The sequence below is a fragment of the Camelus bactrianus genome, chromosome 1 (genome assembly GCF_048773025.1).
Source record: "Camelus bactrianus isolate YW-2024 breed Bactrian camel chromosome 1, ASM4877302v1, whole genome shotgun sequence".
In the NCBI taxonomy this organism is placed as follows: domain Eukaryota; kingdom Metazoa; phylum Chordata; class Mammalia; order Artiodactyla; family Camelidae; genus Camelus; species Camelus bactrianus.
The window spans coordinates 26,551,112-26,565,829 of NC_133539.1; the positions used below are offsets into that span (position 1 = coordinate 26,551,112).

A 14,718-nucleotide genomic window follows, 5' to 3' on the forward strand; every position below is an offset into this window, starting at 1 on the left:
CTCATTACCTTTTTCCTTTTTCTGGGCTTTTGGGGTCTCCTAAATAGTAAATCTACCTTCAGTGTTGCTTCTCCAGTTGAACCCAAACACTAACATCACCTTCACTGTTCTAAAGCATGACTCCACTTAGAAAATTTCAATAGTTTACATTCACATCTAAAAATTTTTATAAATATTTATTCTACATTTTAAGGCCCCTGCATTCTCAATATAATCACTAATAAGCTTACTTTTCTCAACTCATGTTCTATTACATCCCACTCTCTTCCATACCTACACCCATTTCCACCTGCACTGCACAAGCCTGTAAACTTCATGAACATAAGACTTAAATGTGTCAGTTTCTTCCCCAGGTACAGTCTTAGTATATAGGTAGTTGTTCTCTTATCTATTGATTTTGCAACATATTACAACAAATCTCAGTGGCTTAAAACATAAACAATGCACTATTTTACTAATAAATCTGTGTTATGAGCATATTAAGAATTAGTGGGGTTGGCCATCTCTGATCAAGCTCTTTCGGTTTGACTGGGCTGGAGAATACCTGTCGAGGATGGTTTACTCATACGGTGTATGAGTCAGTGCTGGCCATCAGTTTGGAGCTCAGCTGGAGTTGTTGTGCCTTGATTCCGCTCCACATGGGTTGCTTCACATTGTTGTTTGGGCTTCCTTACAGCATGGGAATAGGTTCCAAGAGCAGTTATTCCAGGAGGCAGGAAGTAGAAGCTGCTAGTCTCTTAAGGCCTAGGCCTGGAAACCAGCACAGTATAAATTCTGCTAAAGGATACTATACAAAATATAGTCAGAGAGCAGAGCTCTCCCACATTCAAGGGAAGGAGTATCGTGCCCGTCTTTATTCTGTAAAAGAGGTGCTTGAGCATTATTGAGTGAATGATTACTTAGTGTGTCCAAATACTTGCATTTCCCACATCTTTGTGCCTTGGCTCCTCTATTTTCCCTTCAAAGGATGACTTTGTATCTCTCTTAACTATTCAAGAAACGCCTTTCTACCACTCTGCATGTCAATGTCTTATGTATCGCCACTATGAAATTGGTCATATTCCATTCTCCTTATTTTCTTATTTTTTTTTATGCTTAATTACTTTATCACAATCTGCTTTGCTAAATTACTTTATCATAATCTGCTTTGCTAGATTATTGAGTACATGCTTGCCTCTCCTGTTAGACTTTGGACTTCCTGAGTTTTCATTCCGTAAGCATGTTTAAATCAATGGGAAGTTGGGGCCTCTCCATCCAGAATATAGATTGAGTCTTACACAACACATTCAGACTTCTACCATCCATTTAAAAGAGGTGACCTGGCCAGGCAAATTCTGAAGACTCTTCTATCCTTTCTGACTAAAAAGTGAACTGCCAGTAACTTTATGAAATGTGAGATGAGAATAAGCTTTTAAAAAAAATTCTTAAATAGTTTCAAATAATTTAAACTAAAATCTTCATATTTTCTAACTCTCATGAGATAGAGCTATGTAGCAACACTCTGAATATCTCATGCTTTTCTTCTCTCCATTGCTATAATGTTTAGAAAACTATCACAGAAATGAACTATCCCAAGCCATGTACTCAGATGCTTTCTTAGAAAAGCTGATCAAATTTCATTTTTCTCAGGTGAAGAAAGATCCATTACATGGTAAATGGCCAAGGTGACTCATGGTGCCTGCAAGGCAGCAATTTTCAAGAGCACAGTGGCACAATCAACCATTTACAGATAGTCATTCCCTCACTTTTATTATACAAGTTACTAGAATAGAAGAATCTAAATCTTGTGACTGAAAAGGATCTGAGTACCAGGTGTAGGGTTAGATCTTGGTGAGCTCAGGGATAGGGACCAGAGAGAAACACAGAAACAATTATTCTCTTCCTATCTTAAATTTGAATTTAAGTTGTTTTAATTATAGAGTTGAGGTGGGATTCTTACTGAAAATGAAATATCTGAGTTGTGGGTGAAATGCATCAAGAAGAAAACAATCAAAAATTAGCAGCTGCCCCTTTCAATCACATCTATCATCTACCTACCTATCTATCCACCTATCCATCAGTCATCTATCTATGTGTATATTTACCTTAAAAACAGAAAAGGAAAAGAAAGTAAGAGTACTGTTATTCATTTCTTAAAATCTGCTGACTTAGTAGAGATACTGCAACAAATGGTCTATGAAATGAGAGCCCTTGCACAAGCCAGTGAGCTTTGCAGACACTGATGTTGATATTCTGTTCTGCAATTCTGCACTATGTGAGGATTCTTTGTTTCATAATAACAAGAAAAATCTAATTGTGTCATTTTCATTTCTAATCGTTTAGTCTCCAGTTTAGAGAAAGGATATGCTGCCTCAAGTGCATTAATCCAGGATTTGAAAAATTGTCCCTGACTTTCCTTTGGGTGTTTTGGATGCAGTACAAACAATGTTTAAAAACACATGGACTCAAGCATAGCAAATGAAACCATGAGGTAATTGGTTAATTGCAGGTGAAATTGGCCACTCACCTCTTTTACTGAAAGAGCGAATGACTAATTGCATTTGTGAATGCTCTAGGAGAACAAACTGTAACTTAATTATGGAGTAACATGGATTTGGTGGGTGTGCAGAGCCTCACATGGGAAAGAAGCCATGATATACATACACGTATCCCTGAGTTCTATCCACTGAGAGGAACTGGAAACAGTGGAACTGATGGAAATAGAAATGATGGAAATGTGGAAATGATACCAGGCAGGGAATGAAAAGTATAAAATGAACATGAAATGTGCTATTATATCAGAAAGCAATGACATACTCAAGAGAGTGATGGAAACATCAAAATAACACAATAGCCAACTCTAAGAGCTCCCACTAGACAAAAAAATGTACACAGTGAGTATCAAAATAAACAATGATAGTAATGGATTATGCTAAATGAATATATTAGGAAACCATAATCCATACTAACAGATTAATAAATGAACAAACTGAAACTTTGATGAGGAATCTGATCATGATATTTACATAGTTTCACAGTACTTACTCTACTCCTGTCTCAAATCCTTACCAGTAAGAAAGGGAAGATGTGTAATTTTACAATGGAGAAGCTGGCAGATGTCACCTTAAACAAGTGGTCACAGTTTATCCTCAACAACAACGGGACAAATCAAAATCATGCAATGCTTGATGGAATGCAATGAAAAGAAAATAGCACTGCTTCCATGTCATTCTTGCTAAAGATGCGTAACCTGATATTAATCATGAAGAAACATTTGACAAATCCAGAAGAGAGACATTCTACAAAATAACTGATCTGTATACTTCAAACGTATCAAGGTCAAGAAATCAATGACAAATGGATGCGTTGTTCCAAACTGAAGAAACTAGGTGTGACAAGTAAATTCCTGATTCTGAACTGAATCTTCTCACTATAAAGACACTTTTGGAACCATGGATTAAGAAAAATAATGTTCGTGCCATCATTCTTCCAATTTCTCTGATAGTTTCAGACTATATAAATTTCTCTTTTCTCCCAATACTTGTCATTTCTTTCACTATTTCTTGGCATCTAAAAGGGGTCAGTGAATTTTTTTAAGGCATTGTCTTGTTACCTAAGCACATTAAATATTTTAAGATATAGTTGAAACAACTAAATTGTTTCTACTCTGCCCTATTTTATTACAGAAAATGGAACTATAATTTCAGTTTAGAGATGTAGAGTTCTTTTGGGAAAAATCCTCACAATTTAGTTTTCCAGTTTTGGAAATGACTATTCTTTATTCTAAAATTTAAAAATTTCTCATTTCAATTTTGTTCAAGTAATTAAGTCTGTTATTTCATCAAGACTTTGTTGTATGTGTTGAAAAGCCCAAGATTCATTCAAGAAATAGTGAGTGACTCCTTATTTTGTCCCGGGTTCCTGGGGTATAGCAGTAAACAAAACTGATATGAATCTCTGACCTTGTGAAGCTTACATTCTGGTGGGGCAAATAACAAACAGGTAAGCAAATTATATGTTTCAGCTATATGCCCAGTGAAGAAGTTAAATTAGGGAGGAAAAGAAGGAACCGTGGGGGTCTGTGCACTGTGACTGAAGTGGTCAGGGAAGACATCGCTGAAAGGGAAACACTGAAGGGAAACCTACCTTGTAGATAACGTTCTGTTCTAGTTGACGTGGTGGGGTTGAACATGTTTCTGGTTTAGGTGAATTTTGAAATGTTGACAAGAGACTTTTGATTGAATTTCTTTGTGTATATAACAAGCAAACAAATGTCTGCTTATGAGGATGAATGTCATTTTGGGAAAAAAAAAACACTTGGACAGAGTATTTGAGTACATTACATGTAAAGAACCTGCATAGGATATAAGTATGTGTAAAAGTCAAAGGAAAAGCTGAAGGGGTTGGTATCATAAAGAAGATGTGTGAGATGAACAAAAGGAAGAAATGAAGAAAGAAAGAAACAAAATGACAGAGAGGGAAAAAGAGAGAGAAAGAGGGCAGGGGGTTGGAGAGAAAAGATAGAGGGGGCGGGGAAGGGAAGGACAACAGATAATAAATTAAAAGGAAGGAAAAAAACCTAGGGCAGGGCGAGGAAGGCTTTCTCTCTAAAGAGCCAGATGGTAAGTATTTCAGACCAAAAGGGAGCTCCGTCACTGTTACTTAACTCTGCCTTCACAGTGTGAGAACAACCACAGGAAATGCGTAAAAGGAAGAGTGTGGCTATGTTCCAATACAGCCTTATTTATAAACATTTAATATCTAAATTTTGTATGTTTCAAGACATGTCACAAAACATTTTTCTTCTTCTTTTTTTTTTTTCAACTTTTTCAAAATGAAAAGAAACATTCTTATTATGGACTCCACAAAACAGAGGGCAGGACTTAGCCTTCAGGCCATGGTTTGCTGATCCCTGACCTAGACAGAGATCCCTGACTTATGACAGACACAAGTTGTGTGAGGCAGTCTGGTGCCTTGGGAGCTGGAAAGGAATGGAATTAAAATTCCTGGGTTCTAATCCAGGCTTGTCAATTTGTTACTTCTTTGACTCTAACAAGATTCCACCTCTCAATGCTTTCCTGTTTTAACCAATGAAACGAAAGTGTTGAAATATATGAACATCAAATTCTTTTCTTGCAATAAATTTTGTTTTATTGCCTTTCAGAACAAAGAATAGATACCCATAAAGGAAAGAGCATTTGATTTCAATTAAAGTTCACTTTTTTTTCAGTTCTGTTCTTTGCAAAAGTCTCTTAAGACAAAAATGTTTTTCATCCCTTGGGTGTAGAAGTTAGGCCTTAAAGTCCCTTAGGAAACTGACGTCACCATGATTTCAATGATACCTGGCTGGAAAATCCTTGAAGTGACCACTCTCCAGTGCCATGAGCAAGGCCATAATATGGCTTGGCAAGATGTTAGGAGTTTGTTTCTAAATAAAAGCCATTCGTAAGTGGGGTAAAAATTCTCACACGTAACAGTTTATCTCATTCATTCCAGTTTAGATTTCTTTGAGAGGCCAGGTGCACTGAGGTTGAGTTTCATAGTGGTGAACACATGCTTCTTGTTGAAATGGATCTCTCAGGGCATGGAGGGTACAGATTCTGATTTCCTATTTCACTATTTTTCATAATGATTTCAAATTTATATATTTACCAAGGAATTATTTCAAAATCTTGCTCACCTCTCTTTTGTAGGTAATTTCTGTAAGGTCTAATATAATTTAAGATGCTATTCTATAAAATATATGGTATTTTTGGATAGCAAACCAAAAGATAGTAAACTGAATTAGATTGTGTTTCTAAAGAGGGCCACAGTAGTAGCTCCCTTTCTACTCCCACATCAAGCTTGAGTCTATTTTTTCTGTCCCTTGAGTCTAGATGAGTAGTGAACTGGCTTTGACCAAGAGAATGTGGTGGAAATGCTACTGTAACCGCTGAGGCCAAGCCTCATGTGCAGCCACCAGTTCCTCTCTTGGAGTCCTTATCTGCCAGGCAAAGACTTTTCTACTGGAAAGATGACATGGAGAGAGAAAGAGATATATATCCAGGCAGCCCCCAGCTGAGATACCATACAGGTGAATAAATCCACCTGGACATTCTGTTACTAAGTCCAGATTTGTTCTGCTCGCCACACGACAGGCCAGTTAATTGGGAGATAAGGTGTTGGGTCAAGGAATAATAACTTCACTCAGAAAGCCAGCAGACCCAGAGGATGGCAGACTAATGTCTTGGAGAACCATCTTCCCCATGTCAAAATTAAGACTCCTTTTATACTAAAAAGGGGAGGGGGTGTGTTTAGTTGTTGCAAACTTCTTGGTGTCAGAATCCTTAGTTCTTGCGGGATTCTGTGTAGTTTAGGTCATAATGTTCCTGCAAACCTCCCAACAGGACAAATGTTATTCTTCGTTCTGCAACTTTTTATCTCCATATGAATGGAAAAGTTTTATACCCTTAAAGGTCAGAGACTTGAGGATGGGCTATCTTGTACATTTCAGGCTGTATCCTGTATATTTCAGGCTATAGGCAACATTCTTTTACAAAAGGTGCAGAATCAGCATGACTAAGCCCAGGAAATAGAGCCCAGGGTTAGAACTAAAGGAACAGATCTAAAATGGAGTCAGATTTGTTCTTCCCTATTACAATTCCAGTTCCCGCTCACCCCCATGGAACTGAATTTATAGCTGATAACCCAGCTGGATGCAGTCAAATGAGTAATCCTAGGAAATGCCATAAGAAATAGAAAAATAAAACCTGCCTGGTCAAGTACAGCCACTTCCTGAATTCCCGACCCACAGAATCTTGAGCAAATAAAAACAGTACTGATTTTAAGCCATTAAATGTTAGGGTAGTTTGTTGAGCAACAGAAGATAACAAAAACACACTTTACTCTAATTAAATTTTATAATGATCAATTATATTGCCACCTACACTTTAGGTGACTATATACAGTTCATCATCAACTAGCTGCTCTATGGTGAAACATGCTGAAATCTGTAATATTCACGTTATATGTCTTCCTTATTTTAAAGACTCATTGTCCTTTAGGCAATATTTTTTCCTAGCTACATTAATTAAAAAGGAAATATATCTAATAATGAGGCATATATAAAACTTAAAATTATCTGTAATAAATTCAACCTGAATTAATTCTGATTTATCATTATTAGAATTAACCATTTGATGATAATGCCAATAAAAATGCAATTCCATTGTTCTGTGGAATGGAGTGATCATTCTCCAAATAAATATATTTTAAAAATAACTGGTAAATCTGGGGAAGATGGAGATTTATTCAATTCATATGTTATCAAAATTAAAATAATTTTTCTTCATGTGGCGGTAAAATTGCACTATATAAAACTACTTATTAAAATGGCATGATACATCTGATTTTCATTTTAATCATAGCTCATTTGAGGTTGGTTTAATGTTTTCTTGATGCTCCCTCTTCATGACAAAAAAAAAATGAGCCTACTTAAATGGTGACACAAATTGATGTTAATGAATTAGCACATTCATACAAGGACTCCTAATTTTACTGCTAAAAGCACACCGTTATATGCAGCATTCTGTAGTTTAAAAGGCACTTGGATAAGTGCCTGTATTCAAATCCATTTCTGTGCCCTTTGTATTCTTATCTTCCCTGGGCCAGCAGACAATCCAGCTTTTCACTAACCTTTGGCACTCCACCATCAGCAATAAACTGTGTGCTCCTTCAGAGTCCCCGGGCTTCCTTAATTAGCATCACCTGTGGTATGTTCCATTTGGAGCTGCCCCATCAGCGCTGCACACCTGCCTTGGTGCCTGCAGGTAGAATGAGGCTCAGTGTTTCACGGCTCTGGGGAGTCCATCTGCGTGCCCTAAAGCAATAACTAAATACCTATCATCTTCAGCAAGCTTACTATAGCCTCTAATCCTGGTAATTGTGCCTCAATGAGGTAGAAGTGAAATGATAAACAAGAACCTGAACAGATCCACACATCCACACTATCGTGCTCCAACAAATTAAGTAAAACATTTGTCCTCCGTTTTCAAAATGAAAGGTATGTGTTTCTACCCCACCAATTAAGTAAAATACTTTCTACCCTTTTCAGGAAGAAATACGTTTGTTTCTACACTTAGAGTTGCTCTAAACCTTCCTTCATAAGTCCTGGAAGTTGCAAACATTTTAATCTTATTTTTTTGGTCATAATACTTCCTAAAGTACAAATTTTGTAGTACAGTTTCAAAAACATTCAAGGTCATGTTTTCCCTTAAAATATTTTAATAGTATAAAGCGTTTCACATGTATGTTGGAAGGGTAAAACTGACACACTTAAAACATTTAAAATAAAAAAAATTTTATAGCAACGGATCATAAAAAATGTAATGAATGTCTTTTACTGAACAATGGATGAAACATAGGTTGTTAAACCAAAGGAATTTTAAAAGGCTTAATTTGTGTTCTCCTCACGAACTTACAGTTTTCTCTTTTCATACCTTTTTTTTCTTTGCCAAGAAGAATTGGCTGTGACACTTAATGGGTATATTTTGTTGAAGCTAAGTTCTTTTAATGTCAAGCTATTATATCTTCTACATACAGAAGAGAAATGGTGCCAAGATTTCTAACAAGTAGGTACACATTCTTCTTGAAACAGAAAGGCACTAAAAAAGCTTTGTGTTGGTAGATTGATGAGTTGAAAGATATGCAATTCAATTCTGAATCTATTAGACTAAAGACTGCTTTTGAGAAAAGAGCCTATAGACTAATAGTTATGCTAAAAGCAAAAGTCTCTGATCTTAACCCAATTTGTAATAAACAACGCATATTTTTATCTATAAAATTTTGACTACAGAAGTAGGGTAGAAAAGTTGCCTTGATTGTACAAGGTTTTACTAAACAGACTTATAATATCATAGTCTATTTCCGTTTCTATATTTTAAGTAAAAGTTAAAAACAAAATACAATTTTAGTTTTCAATGACTTCCAGTTGCAATGGCTCATACGTGCAAGAAAGAGCCACCGTAATTTAATACTTATTAAGATTTGGTTTCCCATTGCATGTTCAGAATGAAAGATTCTCATATATGAATCCACACTCTGCATCTTACATATGTGAAACTGAGGCCCTGAAACTGACTTGCCCAGGGTTATACTGTCATTAGTGTTAAACTCTGGTCCCTTGATTTTCAGTTTAATGCTATTTTCACTACAATATGTCCCCTTCCTTCACTGACTTTGAGTCTCTGAATGTCAAATGAAAAGGGGAAGGTGAATTTTAATAATCATCAATTTAAATTAAAGCTCAAAACTGCATGTATTTTTACAGTTGATAATGGGAAGAATCTCTCTTAGAAAGTGGGCAGGAAATGATCCAGAGTTGTAGATTATAAAACATAATCCCCACAGCTATATCATAGAGGAGTTAGTTCCTTCAAGGTAGGTCATTTTAGTCACCAAGGGTCATCAGCCTATTTAGAAGTTTTGCAGATAAAGAAATAGATTACATAGACAAGGTTCTAACTCTATTAAATAGCAGAAGGAAAAGAAAATGTAACACATAATTGGAGAGTTTTTGCACTGTTTGTAGCATTGCATTGTATCAGAAGATGGACAATGATGATTAAAATACAAGATCAATGATCGGTTGTGCTTATGAATGCAACATTCAAGTAGCATTTTTTCAAGATATGCTTTGTATAATGTAAATTTCTCAGGATATTAATAGGTTTTAAACAAAAACAAATGTTTTCAAATATACCTGAGAAAAATTGCATCCAATATCCATTTCTTGATATTTACGATGCATGTGAGCATATGAAAGGCTCTGTGAAAGCGGACAGTAAAGATACCTATTTAGCTTTGTTTTATCAAGTGTTTCCCAAACTTTTTGATCATAGAACACTTTTTTAAAGCAAATAATAGCAGTTTATAGTATTACCCCAAAAGGTAAAGACCTCAGTTCTTGCCATACCCGAAAGATAAGTTTACAGCAGGAAGACGGTGCATTCTGTAGCAAAGGAGTTTACAAGATTTATTACAAAAGTACACCTCTGAGAACAGGAAGTGAGCTGATCCAAGGGAGGAAGAGCAGTGGTGTCTGCCTCCCCTTTCTCTTACACCCTCGCTTAGAGGTGGTCTCTTGATTGATTGATGCTCTTGTCCCTGGAGTGCTAAGTCATGCTTGACCCTTTTGTGCATGTCCTTATCCATGGTGTACACAGAAAAGCCCATGGCGGGGGGTGCTAAACTGCAATGTTAATTATAATACAATGAGTATTGGGTCATATCTGGTTAAATCCTTTCTGCTACCATGCAGTCGTGGCTGTTGGGTTCTAATCAGTTTCTTGCTGGCACTCATTTAGAAGAAGTGAAGTCCCTTCATGCTGGAGGCAGGTGTAACACCATTGTCCGGAACAACCTCCTTCTGCTCCACCTGTCTGCCCGGTGCCCCCACTTATCTAACTACCTAACAATAGCACACAATGGGAAACACTAGTTTAGTGTGTAGTTTTATGTTCTGAGAAGCTGAAGCAAAGAGTTCTAGTGCACATTCTCAAGCAGAAGTGTTGTTTCAAATCTCTTTCCTGAGAATAAAAGATAAACCAAATATAATTTTATGATTAACATCTCTCCTTCAGTGTCACTTTTTTCCGAGCAAAAAAAAAAGTTAAAAACCCACAAAAGTTTTTTAAAAAATTAAATTATTTCAATAGGTAAAATATGAAATCCATGTCTTGGTTTCATTATCTTATAAAGGTCACTGCATCTGTCATGAGGGTCAATCACTTTAAGTAAAATTATGGATTATCTCCCATTCCTAACACCCCGCCCCCCCGCCACACACACACACACACACAGACACACACACACACAGTCTATTTTATGGCTAGATAAATGAAATGTGGCAGGACTGTATGGAGCTGGGTACCTGGAATTCTGGTACGCTACTTTTTGTGAGTTTGACTTCATTTTTGCCCCGGCACTGCTAGTATGGAGGTAGAAGAGAGGTTACTTGCATAAAAATTAAAAACAAACAGACACGCTGCCAAACATCCGCCTGTGGAACAGAAGTTTTCAAATGAAAAAGACAAAGAAGAATCTGGCAAAAGCAGTTTGGAAGTTGACTGTAAGAGTGGCCAAGGAGTTTTTCTTGCTAGTTGCAAGCAACTCGACGAACTGCTAACAATCACTCTTACTCCTTGCTGATGAGAGGTCTTAGCTCTTAAAGTCCTTTCAGAACATAAACATTTAGCCTCATTCTGTTTTAGATTCTGTTAGATTGTGGGAGAATGTGTGAAGTATGGTTAGTTAGAATTTTTCATTCCTATGCAAGCTGCACAGGACAAGGATGGATGTGAACACATCCGCCTGAATAGTCTGGAAATTCAAGTCTCTTTTGTTAATTTGCTGGTTATTGTTTCACATCCTAATTTTTTCAGTTAAAATTTAGTATTGACTTATAAAGAGATACGGAGGTGATCCTAAAAATATGATCTAAGCAAGTATTATCAAGCAGTTTAGCATTACTTTAGTATTGAATTACAAGCTTCGGAATAAACTAAGTATCAATGATAAAACCATAAGTGGTTTCCCTCTGTCCTCAAATATATATATATATTTACCTTCTTAACAATTCACTAAGCATGGAGCGGGAGCTTTGTTTAATGCAAAATCTGGCCATGTGAAAAAACACGGGCACTGAAGTGGAAAATATTTTTGCATTCTTTTATGCCAGTGTTGCCCTTTTCTGTCAAGTTGCACATGCACGTGTCCACAATGGGAGCAATATTTACAAGCTGTATTTTACATAATTCCAGGGAATCACTATCTACTCTTCCACTGAAGAGAATTCCCCTGGCACTCCCGCGTGCCACTCCATCCTGCTGGTTCGTTTGTTCTATTGTACATCCTGCGGAGAGATACATTGCAGCACGGTCGCCGGTTGTAGCCGAAGTGGAGTCATCCATCATCCCAGTCACTGGAACTGAGGACCTTATGGACTGGGAGTAAATTATGAAGCTATGAGGAAGGTGATCATTTTTGCAGAAACAGCTATTTTATGTTCCTGTTCTCTATCTGATCCGATCCTTCCTTTCTTGTTTGGGATAATGAAAGAGGAAAAGCCACAGGACCAGTTTTTGTCCTTTGGATTCACGCTGAAGGAATTAAATACAATCAATAAAAAGGCACTTAACAAGCTTAAGATTGACTGGTCTTTTCCTTGTTTATTTTGAATTTCCGATGTGATTTTCAGTTGACCTGCTGTTCATGGCATGGAGCTGAGGATTTCCCAGATTTAAGTGTGTTATAAATGGATAAACTTCACTGTGTGGGATGATTTAAATGAACTTACTGGAGACCCAGCCCGGGCACTACAACAGGAAAGTTGCCGATTATCTTAGCGGCTTTCAGCCACATAGAGTCAAACTAGATGTCCTCCCTTACCCCCTCATCCCTCCTCTTCTGCAAGTGGAAACGTCAGTGACTGGCTTAACATTTGCCATTCTGCTTCATGTAATTTACATAAGTCTTGATTTTATCCTAATAAATTTAGAATCAGTTTAACATTCAAAAACATGTTTAGGCAATTTCAAGAAAAGATGACATCTCAAATATTATTAAGGAAAATTGAAATTGAAGATTATAAAAACTTAACATTGAAATACATAGTTCTAGCACACGATCAATTTGAATACTTGTTCTTCCTCCAGTTAGTCTATAGTTAGACAGTTTGACGTTGTAAAACTTACCAGTACTGATCTGCTTTAGTTTCTTTATCATATACACATTGACTCATTGACTATTTTCTAATAGAAGAATATTGCTATGTTGTTATCATGGACACTTCCTAATTCTTTAAGAAAACTTTTAAATCTAAGAAGTGATCATTTTATTAAGAGAGAGCTAAATAGCCTCACTTTGAAAACATTTTCTTTCATGTAAACTATATTGACACGTCAATATTGTTGCTTTGAAATGGCTTAATAGTAAAACGTTAGCATATAAATCTACAGTAAATGTGGTCTAAATTAATATTTTAAATTGCAAGGTGCATTGTCTTTTGTGGACAATCGGGCATTAAAGGAAGCATGCTAATTAAAATTTAAATGCAGGGTAGAAACTAACCCTAGGTTACATCTGGCTGCTGTAGATGAGAGATAAATATTTAACACAAATTAAACTACTATTTTTGAAACAAATATTTACTTTTTATTTAGGATGACCACACACATACATTTTTGTACCGTAACTACTGAATGTTTATGCAAAACACCAACAGACACCGTAGTAATTCAGTCTAATGGAAATTAAAGTCAGAAAAGACATTAAACTTCCTTTGTGCAGGGAAAGAAGTATTTTTTATATGAAGCGTAGCAAAGCAAGCTAATCTTACCATGTTTAAATGCAAATTTTGTTGAGACAAATCAAAAGCAATGAAAGGCAGGCATAGTAGTTTGAGTCTATTTTAAACTACGTTATTGGCTTCAGCTGCTGTCTTTGATTGACTCCAGTCTCTCATACTTTATTGACAACAGCCTACACCCCATTTTCCACTTGAGAAGAGAAGCTTCACTAACCCGAAGAACCCTTCCATCCTTTTTCTTGCCAAGTTAGTAAAATAATGAAAGAGAAACTCAATGTAAAAAAAAAATTTGTATATTTTCAGTTAAAAAATTGGAAAATTTGAGTGCTTTAAAGGAATTACAGGAGCACTGACTAAACATAGCTTGTTCCTGAAGCATTCTTAAATGCTGCATCCATAATTTTCAGTTGGTGGAGAAGGGTAGTTCAACCAAGGGTAGTTCGGACAGGGTGCTTTTAAAAGTTCCACAATGAGCCAAATTCAGGCCCTAGATGGACAAGGTTCTAGAATTTCACACGTCCTTGTAATAAAATATTGAAACTCTTATTTCAAAGATAGATTTATAGGCTTGTATGTAACCTAGGTTGCTCAAATTTCACATGAATATCCAAAACCAGATGAAATTTGTATGGTTTTCTGTATGGGATGAAAAACAGCTTTGGTTGTACTACCTCTTTATGTCTGATTTTACTAAAAGCTAAATCACATAATCCAGAGTTAGTGGCCTCTGATGCTTAGAAAGTGTCTTTACTGCTCTCTGTAAGGCCGGTTCCAGTCTACAGTATAATTTAAAAACAATTTCTGTAATTGACAGGGCAAGAGATTCCCATGTCATATCTTAGACAGTCATTCGGCTCATAAGTTCTCTAACATGACCAAACTCTTCCCGTAGTGCATTCATTCACTGCATAAATAACTAATAAAAGTCATTGTTGAACTAGTTGGATCAAGGGAGGTAAGTTAGTCTAATCCTTGGCGTACATAAATTTCACATATGTGAGATTACAAAGTACTGCAACTCAATTAGATAATGTAACACTATTAAATATTACTAGTTTTGAGCCCTTAGAAATTAGAGAGTAATTTCCACATATAAACTAAAATAGCTATTTTGAAATATGCTAATATTTATAGAAATATGACAGAAAATATATGTAGTGTTCATATTAGGAGCAAACAAATGAAAAACTGCCGTTGTTCATAACTGAGTTATTATTTCACTTTCTCATTACTGTCAAAATTCAGAAGTTTCACGGACTAGGTTTCTGTGCTCGGTACCCTTATAACATAACACAACTGTTTTGATAGGAATCACGGATTCATTCATGGGTCTTCCTTCATCGACTCATTTGAAAAATAGCCTGTAACTGTTACAAAACTTGATTTTATGTTCC

At 36.2% G+C, this 14,718-nt stretch overlaps 1 long non-coding RNA gene across 7 annotated transcripts in view; it reads right to left on the reverse strand.

Annotated features, from left to right (window-relative positions):
• LOC105073195 (uncharacterized) overlaps positions 1-14,718 on the reverse strand; it is a 731,725-nt gene that overhangs the window by 100,331 nt on the left and 616,676 nt on the right. Inside the window, exon 7 of one of the 7 annotated variants that reach the window (XR_012506247.1) lies at positions 7,587-7,781. The exons of the other annotated variants lie outside the window; for them this stretch is intronic. This is a non-coding gene — a long non-coding RNA (uncharacterized LOC105073195). Of the gene's footprint in view, positions 1-7,586; positions 7,782-14,718 lie in introns of those variants that run through there. 7 annotated transcript variants of the gene reach the window in all.